We start from the raw sequence: 7500 nt of genomic DNA on the forward strand, positions 1-7500 counted from the left end.
CACACAACCGTGCTGCGTTGCAAAGGCCCGGCAAAGCTGCAGCAGCTGAATGGCCCGACCAAGCCGCCTGCCTGAGTTGAGCCCGCAGGCAAGTGTTGGGAGGAATGGCGAGGACGCAGAGAGCAGCAAAAGGTTGGCCTGCCTCTGGTGTGGAGAGTGCTTGGCGTGAGCAGTCTCTGCTGGCCGCAAAAGCCTACTGCACCTGGTATTCCCAGGCGGTCTCCCATCCAAGTACTAACCAGGCCTGAGTCTGCTTAGCTTCCGAGATCAGACGAGATCGGGCGTTTTCAGACTAGTATGGCCGTAGGCATCTGCAGCACTGTCTTCTCGCCTATTCAAGCTGGCCACCCTAGCACCCTCGCCACTTCTTCTTTCCGGTTGTTTTCAATTTTTTCTCTCTCTTTTTCTACTTCTACTTCTACTTCTCCTCCTCTTTCTCTCCTTCTCCTGCTAATTCTAGCCTATATGCCTGATACTCGCTCCCCTTCATGCCATCCCCACCGAGCTCTCTTTTTTCTTCTCCACCTCCTCAAGGAAAACTGCAAGCCCCGCCTACCTCACACCAGCCTGCCGCCTGCACGCTGCTGCCTTTCCACATTGCAACGCTGCGCACTTCTCTCAGCACAGCCAGCACAAGGGTCAGGCAGGCAATGCAAGCCAGCTCTCTCTTCCTTCGCTTTCCACACCAGCCCCAATGCCACAACTTGCATTCATGCGGCGCCTTCAGGCTAGGAGAACGTCCTGCCGACACACTGGCTTGCGGCCACACGGGCCAGCTGGCGGGCCCATCAAAGTGCAGCACGCCAAGGCACCCAACCGTGCTGCGTTGCAAAGGCCCGGCAAAGCTGCAGCAGCTGAATGGCCCGACCAAGCCGCCTGCCTGAGTTGAGCCCGCAGGCAAGTGTTGGGAGGAATGGCGAGGACGCAGAGAGCAGCAAAAGGTTGGCCTGCCTCTGGTGTGGAGAGTGCTTGGCGTGAGCAGTCTCTGCTGGCCGCAAAAGCCTACTGCACCTGGTATTCCCAGGCGGTCTCCCATCCAAGTACTAACCAGGCCTGAGTCTGCTTAGCTTCCGAGATCAGACGAGATCGGGCGTTTTCAGACTAGTATGGCCGTAGGCATCTGCAGCACCGTCTTCTCGCCTATTCAAGTTGGCCACCCTAGCACCCTCGCCACTTCTTCTTTCCGGTTGTTTTCAATTTTTTCTCTCTCTTTTTCTACTTCTACTTCTACTTCTCCTCCTCTTTCTCTCCTTCTCCTGCTAATTCTAGCCTATATGCCTGATACTCGCTCCCCTTCATGCCGTCCCCACCTAGCTCTCTTTTTTCTTCTCCACCTCCCCAAGGAAAACTGCAAGCCCCGCCCACCTCACACCAGCCTGCCGCCTGCACGCTGCTGCCTTTCCACATTGCAACGCTGCGCACTTCTCTCAGCACAGCCAGCACAAGGGTCAGGCAGGCAATGCAAGCCAGCTCTCTCTTCCTTCGCTTTCCACACCAGCCCCAATGCCACAACTTGCATTCATGCGGCGCCTTCAGGCTAGGAGAACGTCCTGCCGACACACTGGCTTGCGGCCACACTGGCCAGCTGGCGGGCCCATCAAAGTGCAGCACGCCAAGGCACACAACCGTGCTGCGTTGCAAAGGCCCGGCAAAGCTGCAGCAGCTGAATGGCCCGACCAAGCCGCCTGCCTGAGTTGAGCCCGCAGGCAAGTGTTGGGAGGAATGGCGAGGACGCAGAGAGCAGCAAAAGGTTGGCCTGCCTCTGGTGTGGAGAGTGCTTGGCGTGAGCAGTCTCTGCTGGCCGCAAAAGCCTACTGCACCTGGTATTCCCAGGCGGTCTCCCATCCAAGTACTAACCAGGCCGGAGTCTGCTTAGCTTCCGAGATCAGACGAGATCGGGCGTTTTCAGACTAGTATGGCCGTAGGCATCTGCAGCACCGTCTTCTCGCCTATTCAAGCTGGCCACCCTAGCACCCTCGCCACTTCTTCTTTCCGGTTGTTTTCAATTTTTTCTCTCTCTTTTTCTACTTCTACTTCTACTTCTGCTCCTCTTTCTCTCCTTCTCCTGCTAATTCTAGCCTATATGCCTGATACTCGCTCCCCTTCATGCCATCCCCACCGAGCTCTCTTTTTTCTTCTCCACCTCCTCAAGGAAAACTGCAAGCCCCGCCTACCTCACACCAGCCTGCCGCCTGCACGCTGCTGCCTTTCCACATTGCAACGCTGCGCACTTCTCTCAGCACAGCCAGCACAAGGGTCAGGCAGGCAATGCAAGCCAGCTCTCTCTTCCTTCGCTTTCCACACCAGCCCCAATGCCACAACTTGCATTCATGCGGCGCCTTCAGGCTAGGAGAGAGAACGTCCTGCCGACACACTGGCTTGCGGCCACACGGGCCAGCTGGCGTGCCCATCAAAGTGCAGCACGCCAAGGCACACAACCGTGCTGCGTTGCAAAGGCCCGGCAAAGCTGCAGCAGCTGAATGGCCCGACCAAGCCGCCTGCCTGAGTTGAGCCCGCAGGCAAGTGTTGGGAGGAATGGCGAGGACGCAGAGAGCAGCAAAAGGTTGGCCTGCCTCTGGTGTGGAGAGTGCTTGGCGTGAGCAGTCACTGCTGGCCGCAAAAGCCTACTGCACCTGGTATTCCCAGGCGGTCTCCCATCCAAGTACTAACCAGGCCTGAGTCTGCTTAGCTTCCGAGATCAGACGAGATCGGGCGTTTTCAGACTAGTATGGCCGTAGGCATCTGCAGCACCGTCTTCTCGCCTATTCAAGCTGGCCACCCTAGCACCCTCGCCACTTCTTCTTTCCGGTTGTTTTCAATTTTTTCTCTCTCTTTTTCTACTTCTACTTCTACTTCTCCTCCTCTTTCTCTCCTTCTCCTGCTAATTCTAGCCTATATGCCTGATACTCGCTCCCCTTCATGCCGTCCCCACCTAGCTCTCTTTTTTCTTCTCCACCTCCCCAAGGAAAACTGCAAGCCCCGCCCACCTCACACCAGCCTGCCGCCTCCACGCTGCTGCCTTTCCACATTGCAACGCTGCGCACTTCTCTCAGCACAGCCAGCACAAGGGTCAGGCAGGCAATGCAAGCCAGCTCTCTCTTCCTTCGCTTTCCACACCAGCCCCAATGCCACAACTTGCATTCATGCGGCGCCTTCAGGCTAGGAGAACGTCCTGCCGACACACTGGCTTGCGGCCACACGGGCCAGCTGGCGGGCCCATCAAAGTGCAGCACGCCAAGGCACCCAACCGTGCTGCGTTGCAAAGGCCCGGCAAAGCTGCAGCAGCTGAATGGCCCGACCAAGCCGCCTGCCTGAGTTGAGCCCGCAGGCAAGTGTTGGGAGGAATGGCGAGGACGCAGAGAGCAGCAAAAGGTTGGCCTGCCTCTGGTGTGGAGAGTGCTTGGCGTGAGCAGTCTCTGCTGGCCGCAAAAGCCTACTGCACCTGGTATTCCCAGGCGGTCTCCCATCCAAGTACTAACCAGGCCTGAGTCTGCTTAGCTTCCGAGATCAGACGAGATCGGGCGTTTTCAGACTAGTATGGCCGTAGGCATCTGCAGCACCGTCTTCTCGCCTATTCAAGTTGGCCACCCTAGCACCCTCGCCACTTCTTCTTTCCGGTTGTTTTCAATTTTTTCTCTCTCTTTTTCTACTTCTACTTCTACTTCTCCTCCTCTTTCTCTCCTTCTCCTGCTAATTCTAGCCTATATGCCTGATACTCGCTCCCCTTCATGCCATCCCCACCGAGCTCTCTTTTTTCTTCTCCACCTCCTCAAGGAAAACTGCAAGCCCCGCCTACCTCACACCAGCCTGCCGCCTGCACGCTGCTGCCTTTCCACATTGCAACGCTGCGCACTTCTCTCAGCACAGCCAGCACAAGGGTCAGGCAGGCAATGCAAGCCAGCTCTCTCTTCCTTCGCTTTCCACACCAGCCCCAATGCCACAACTTGCATTCATGCGGCGCCTTCAGGCTAGGAGAGAGAACGTCCTGCCGACACACTGGCTTGCGGCCACACGGGCCAGCTGGCGTGCCCATCAAAGTGCAGCACGCCAAGGCACACAACCGTGCTGCGTTGCAAAGGCCCGGCAAAGCTGCAGCAGCTGAATGGCCCGACCAAGCCGCCTGCCTGAGTTGAGCCCGCAGGCAAGTGTTGGGAGGAATGGCGAGGACGCAGAGAGCAGCAAAAGGTTGGCCTGCCTCTGGTGTGGAGAGTGCTTGGCGTGAGCAGTCACTGCTGGCCGCAAAAGCCTACTGCACCTGGTATTCCCAGGCGGTCTCCCATCCAAGTACTAACCAGGCCTGAGTCTGCTTAGCTTCCGAGATCAGACGAGATCGGGCGTTTTCAGACTAGTATGGCCGTAGGCATCTGCAGCACCGTCTTCTCGCCTATTCAAGCTGGCCACCCTAGCACCCTCGCCACTTCTTCTTTCCGGTTGTTTTCAATTTTTTCTCTCTCTTTTTCTACTTCTACTTCTACTTCTCCTCCTCTTTCTCTCCTTCTCCTGCTAATTCTAGCCTATATGCCTGATACTCGCTCCCCTTCATGCCGTCCCCACCTAGCTCTCTTTTTTCTTCTCCACCTCCCCAAGGAAAACTGCAAGCCCCGCCCACCTCACACCAGCCTGCCGCCTCCACGCTGCTGCCTTTCCACATTGCAACGCTGCGCACTTCTCTCAGCACAGCCAGCACAAGGGTCAGGCAGGCAATGCAAGCCAGCTCTCTCTTCCTTCGCTTTCCACACCAGCCCCAATGCCACAACTTGCATTCATGCGGCGCCTTCAGGCTAGGAGAACGTCCTGCCGACACACTGGCTTGCGGCCACACGGGCCAGCTGGCGGGCCCATCAAAGTGCAGCACGCCAAGGCACCCAACCGTGCTGCGTTGCAAAGGCCCGGCAAAGCTGCAGCAGCTGAATGGCCCGACCAAGCCGCCTGCCTGAGTTGAGCCCGCAGGCAAGTGTTGGGAGGAATGGCGAGGACGCAGAGAGCAGCAAAAGGTTGGCCTGCCTCTGGTGTGGAGAGTGCTTGGCGTGAGCAGTCTCTGCTGGCCGCAAAAGCCTACTGCACCTGGTATTCCCAGGCGGTCTCCCATCCAAGTACTAACCAGGCCTGAGTCTGCTTAGCTTCCGAGATCAGACGAGATCGGGCGTTTTCAGACTAGTATGGCCGTAGGCATCTGCAGCACCGTCTTCTCGCCTATTCAAGTTGGCCACCCTAGCACCCTCGCCACTTCTTCTTTCCGGTTGTTTTCAATTTTTTCTCTCTCTTTTTCTACTTCTACTTCTACTTCTCCTCCTCTTTCTCTCCTTCTCCTGCTAATTCTAGCCTATATGCCTGATACTCGCTCCCCTTCATGCCGTCCCCACCTAGCTCTCTTTTTTCTTCTCCACCTCCCCAAGGAAAACTGCAAGCCCCGCCCACCTCACACCAGCCTGCCGCCTGCACGCTGCTGCCTTTCCACATTGCAACGCTGCGCACTTCTCTCAGCACAGCCAGCACAAGGGTCAGGCAGGCAATGCAAGCCAGCTCTCTCTTCCTTCGCTTTCCACACCAGCCCCAATGCCACAACTTGCATTCATGCGGCGCCTTCAGGCTAGGAGAGAGAACGTCCTGCCGACACACTGGCTTGCGGCCACACGGGCCAGCTGGCGTGCCCATCAAAGTGCAGCACGCCAAGGCACCCAACCGTGCTGCGTTGCAAAGGCCCGGCAAAGCTGCAGCAGCTGAATGGCCCGACCAAGCCGCCTGCCTGAGTTGAGCCCGCAGGCAAGTGTTGGGAGGAATGGCGAGGACGCAGAGAGCAGCAAAAGGTTGGCCTGCCTCTGGTGTGGAGAGTGCTTGGCGTGAGCAGTCTCTGCTGGCCGCAAAAGCCTACTGCACCTGGTATTCCCAGGCGGTCTCCCATCCAAGTACTAACCAGGCCTGAGTCTGCTTAGTTTCCGAGATCAGACGAGATCGGGTGTTTTCAGACTAGTATGGCCGTAGGCATCTGCAGCACCGTCTTCTCGCCTATTCAAGCTGGCCACCCTAGCACCCTCGCCACTTCTTCTTTCCGGTTGTTTTCAATTTTTTCTCTCTCTTTTTCTACTTCTACTTCTACTTCTCCTCCTCTTTCTCTCCTCCTGCTAATTCTAGCCTATATGCCTGATACTCGCTCCCCTTCATGCCATCCCCACCGAGCTCTCTTTTTTCTTCTCCACCTCCTCAAGGAAAACTGCAAGCCCCGCCTACCTCACACCAGCCTGCCGCCTGCACGCTGCTGCCTTTCCACATTGCAACGCTGCGCACTTCTCTCAGCACAGCCAGCACAAGGGTCAGGCAGGCAATGCAAGCCAGCTCTCTCTTCCTTCGCTTTCCACACCAGCCCCAATGCCACAACTTGCATTCATGCGGCGCCTTCAGGCTAGGAGAGAGAACGTCCTGCCGACACACTGGCTTGCGGCCACACGGGCCAGCTGGCGTGCCCATCAAAGTGCAGCACGCCAAGGCACACAACCGTGCTGCGTTGCAAAGGCCCGGCAAAGCTGCAGCAGCTGAATGGCCCGACCAAGCCGCCTGCCTGAGTTGAGCCCGCAGGCAAGTGTTGGGAGGAATGGCGAGGACGCAGAGAGCAGCAAAAGGTTGGCCTGCCTCTGGTGTGGAGAGTGCTTGGCGTGAGCAGTCTCTGCTGGCCGCAAAAGCCTACTGCACCTGGTATTCCCAGGCGGTCTCCCATCCAAGTACTAACCAGGCCTGAGTCTGCTTAGCTTCCGAGATCAGACGAGATCGGGCGTTTTCAGACTAGTATGGCCGTAGGCATCTGCAGCACCGTCTTCTCGCCTATTCAAGCTGGCCACCCTAGCACCCTCGCCACTTCTTCTTTCCGGTTGTTTTCAATTTTTTCTCTCTCTTTTTCTACTTCTACTTCTACTTCTCCTCCTCTTTCTCTCCTTCTCCTGCTAATTCTAGCCTATATGCCTGATACTCGCTCCCCTTCATGCCATCCCCACCGAGCTCTCTTTTTTCTTCTCCACCTCCTCAAGGAAAACTGCAAGCCCCGCCTACCTCACACCAGCCTGCCGCCTGCACGCTGCTGCCTTTCCACATTGCAACGCTGCGCACTTCTCTCAGCACAGCCAGCACAAGGGTCAGGCAGGCAATGCAAGCCAGCTCTCTCTTCCTTCGCTTTCCACACCAGCCCCAATGCCACAACTTGCATTCATGCGGCGCCTTCAGGCTAGGAGAGAGAACGTCCTGCCGACACACTGGCTTGCGGCCACACGGGCCAGCTGGCGTGCCCATCAAAGTGCAGCACGCCAAGGCACCCAACCGTGCTGCGTTGCAAAGGCCCGGCAAAGCTGCAGCAGCTGAATGGCCCGACCAAGCCGCCTGCCTGAGTTGAGCCCGCAGGCAAGTGTTGGGAGGAATGGCGAGGACGCAGAGAGCAGCAAAAGGTTGGCCTGCCTCTGGTGTGGAGAGTGCTTGGCGTGAGCAGTCTCTGCTGGCCGCAAAAGCCTACTGCAC

The 7500-nt window shown here is 57.3% G+C and overlaps 10 non-coding genes across 10 annotated transcripts in view; all 10 read right to left on the reverse strand.

Moving 5' to 3' along the window:
* Positions 1–190: 190 nt before the first annotated feature.
* On the reverse strand, positions 191–309 carry LOC140412280 (5S ribosomal RNA). Its single transcript, XR_011941480.1, has one exon. It is a non-coding gene; the product is annotated as a 5S ribosomal RNA (ribosomal RNA).
* A 690-nt stretch (positions 310–999) lies between these two features.
* On the reverse strand, positions 1000–1118 carry LOC140412281 (5S ribosomal RNA). The gene has a single exon (XR_011941481.1). It is a non-coding gene; the product is annotated as a 5S ribosomal RNA (ribosomal RNA).
* A 690-nt stretch (positions 1119–1808) lies between these two features.
* LOC140414158 (5S ribosomal RNA) lies at positions 1809–1927 on the reverse strand. The gene has a single exon (XR_011943303.1). It is a non-coding gene; the product is annotated as a 5S ribosomal RNA (ribosomal RNA).
* Positions 1928–2621: 694 nt separating this feature from the next.
* On the reverse strand, positions 2622–2740 carry LOC140412282 (5S ribosomal RNA). The gene has a single exon (XR_011941482.1). It is a non-coding gene; the product is annotated as a 5S ribosomal RNA (ribosomal RNA).
* A 690-nt stretch (positions 2741–3430) lies between these two features.
* Positions 3431–3549, reverse strand: LOC140412283 (5S ribosomal RNA). The gene has a single exon (XR_011941483.1). It is a non-coding gene; the product is annotated as a 5S ribosomal RNA (ribosomal RNA).
* Positions 3550–4243: 694 nt separating this feature from the next.
* Positions 4244–4362, reverse strand: LOC140412284 (5S ribosomal RNA). Its single transcript, XR_011941484.1, has one exon. It is a non-coding gene; the product is annotated as a 5S ribosomal RNA (ribosomal RNA).
* Positions 4363–5052: 690 nt separating this feature from the next.
* LOC140412286 (5S ribosomal RNA) lies at positions 5053–5171 on the reverse strand. The gene has a single exon (XR_011941486.1). It is a non-coding gene; the product is annotated as a 5S ribosomal RNA (ribosomal RNA).
* A 694-nt stretch (positions 5172–5865) lies between these two features.
* On the reverse strand, positions 5866–5984 carry LOC140413563 (5S ribosomal RNA). Its single transcript, XR_011942727.1, has one exon. It is a non-coding gene; the product is annotated as a 5S ribosomal RNA (ribosomal RNA).
* Positions 5985–6675: 691 nt separating this feature from the next.
* Positions 6676–6794, reverse strand: LOC140412287 (5S ribosomal RNA). The gene has a single exon (XR_011941487.1). It is a non-coding gene; the product is annotated as a 5S ribosomal RNA (ribosomal RNA).
* Positions 6795–7488: 694 nt separating this feature from the next.
* The window catches only part of LOC140412885 (5S ribosomal RNA), a 119-nt gene continuing 107 nt past the window's right edge, over positions 7489–7500 (reverse strand). The window contains exon 1 of the ribosomal RNA XR_011942072.1: positions 7489–7500. This exon is cut by the window's right edge and continues 107 nt beyond it. This is a non-coding gene — a ribosomal RNA (5S ribosomal RNA).

Source organism: Scyliorhinus torazame, chromosome 4 (genome assembly GCF_047496885.1).
Source record: "Scyliorhinus torazame isolate Kashiwa2021f chromosome 4, sScyTor2.1, whole genome shotgun sequence".
NCBI classification, from domain to species: domain Eukaryota; kingdom Metazoa; phylum Chordata; class Chondrichthyes; order Carcharhiniformes; family Scyliorhinidae; genus Scyliorhinus; species Scyliorhinus torazame.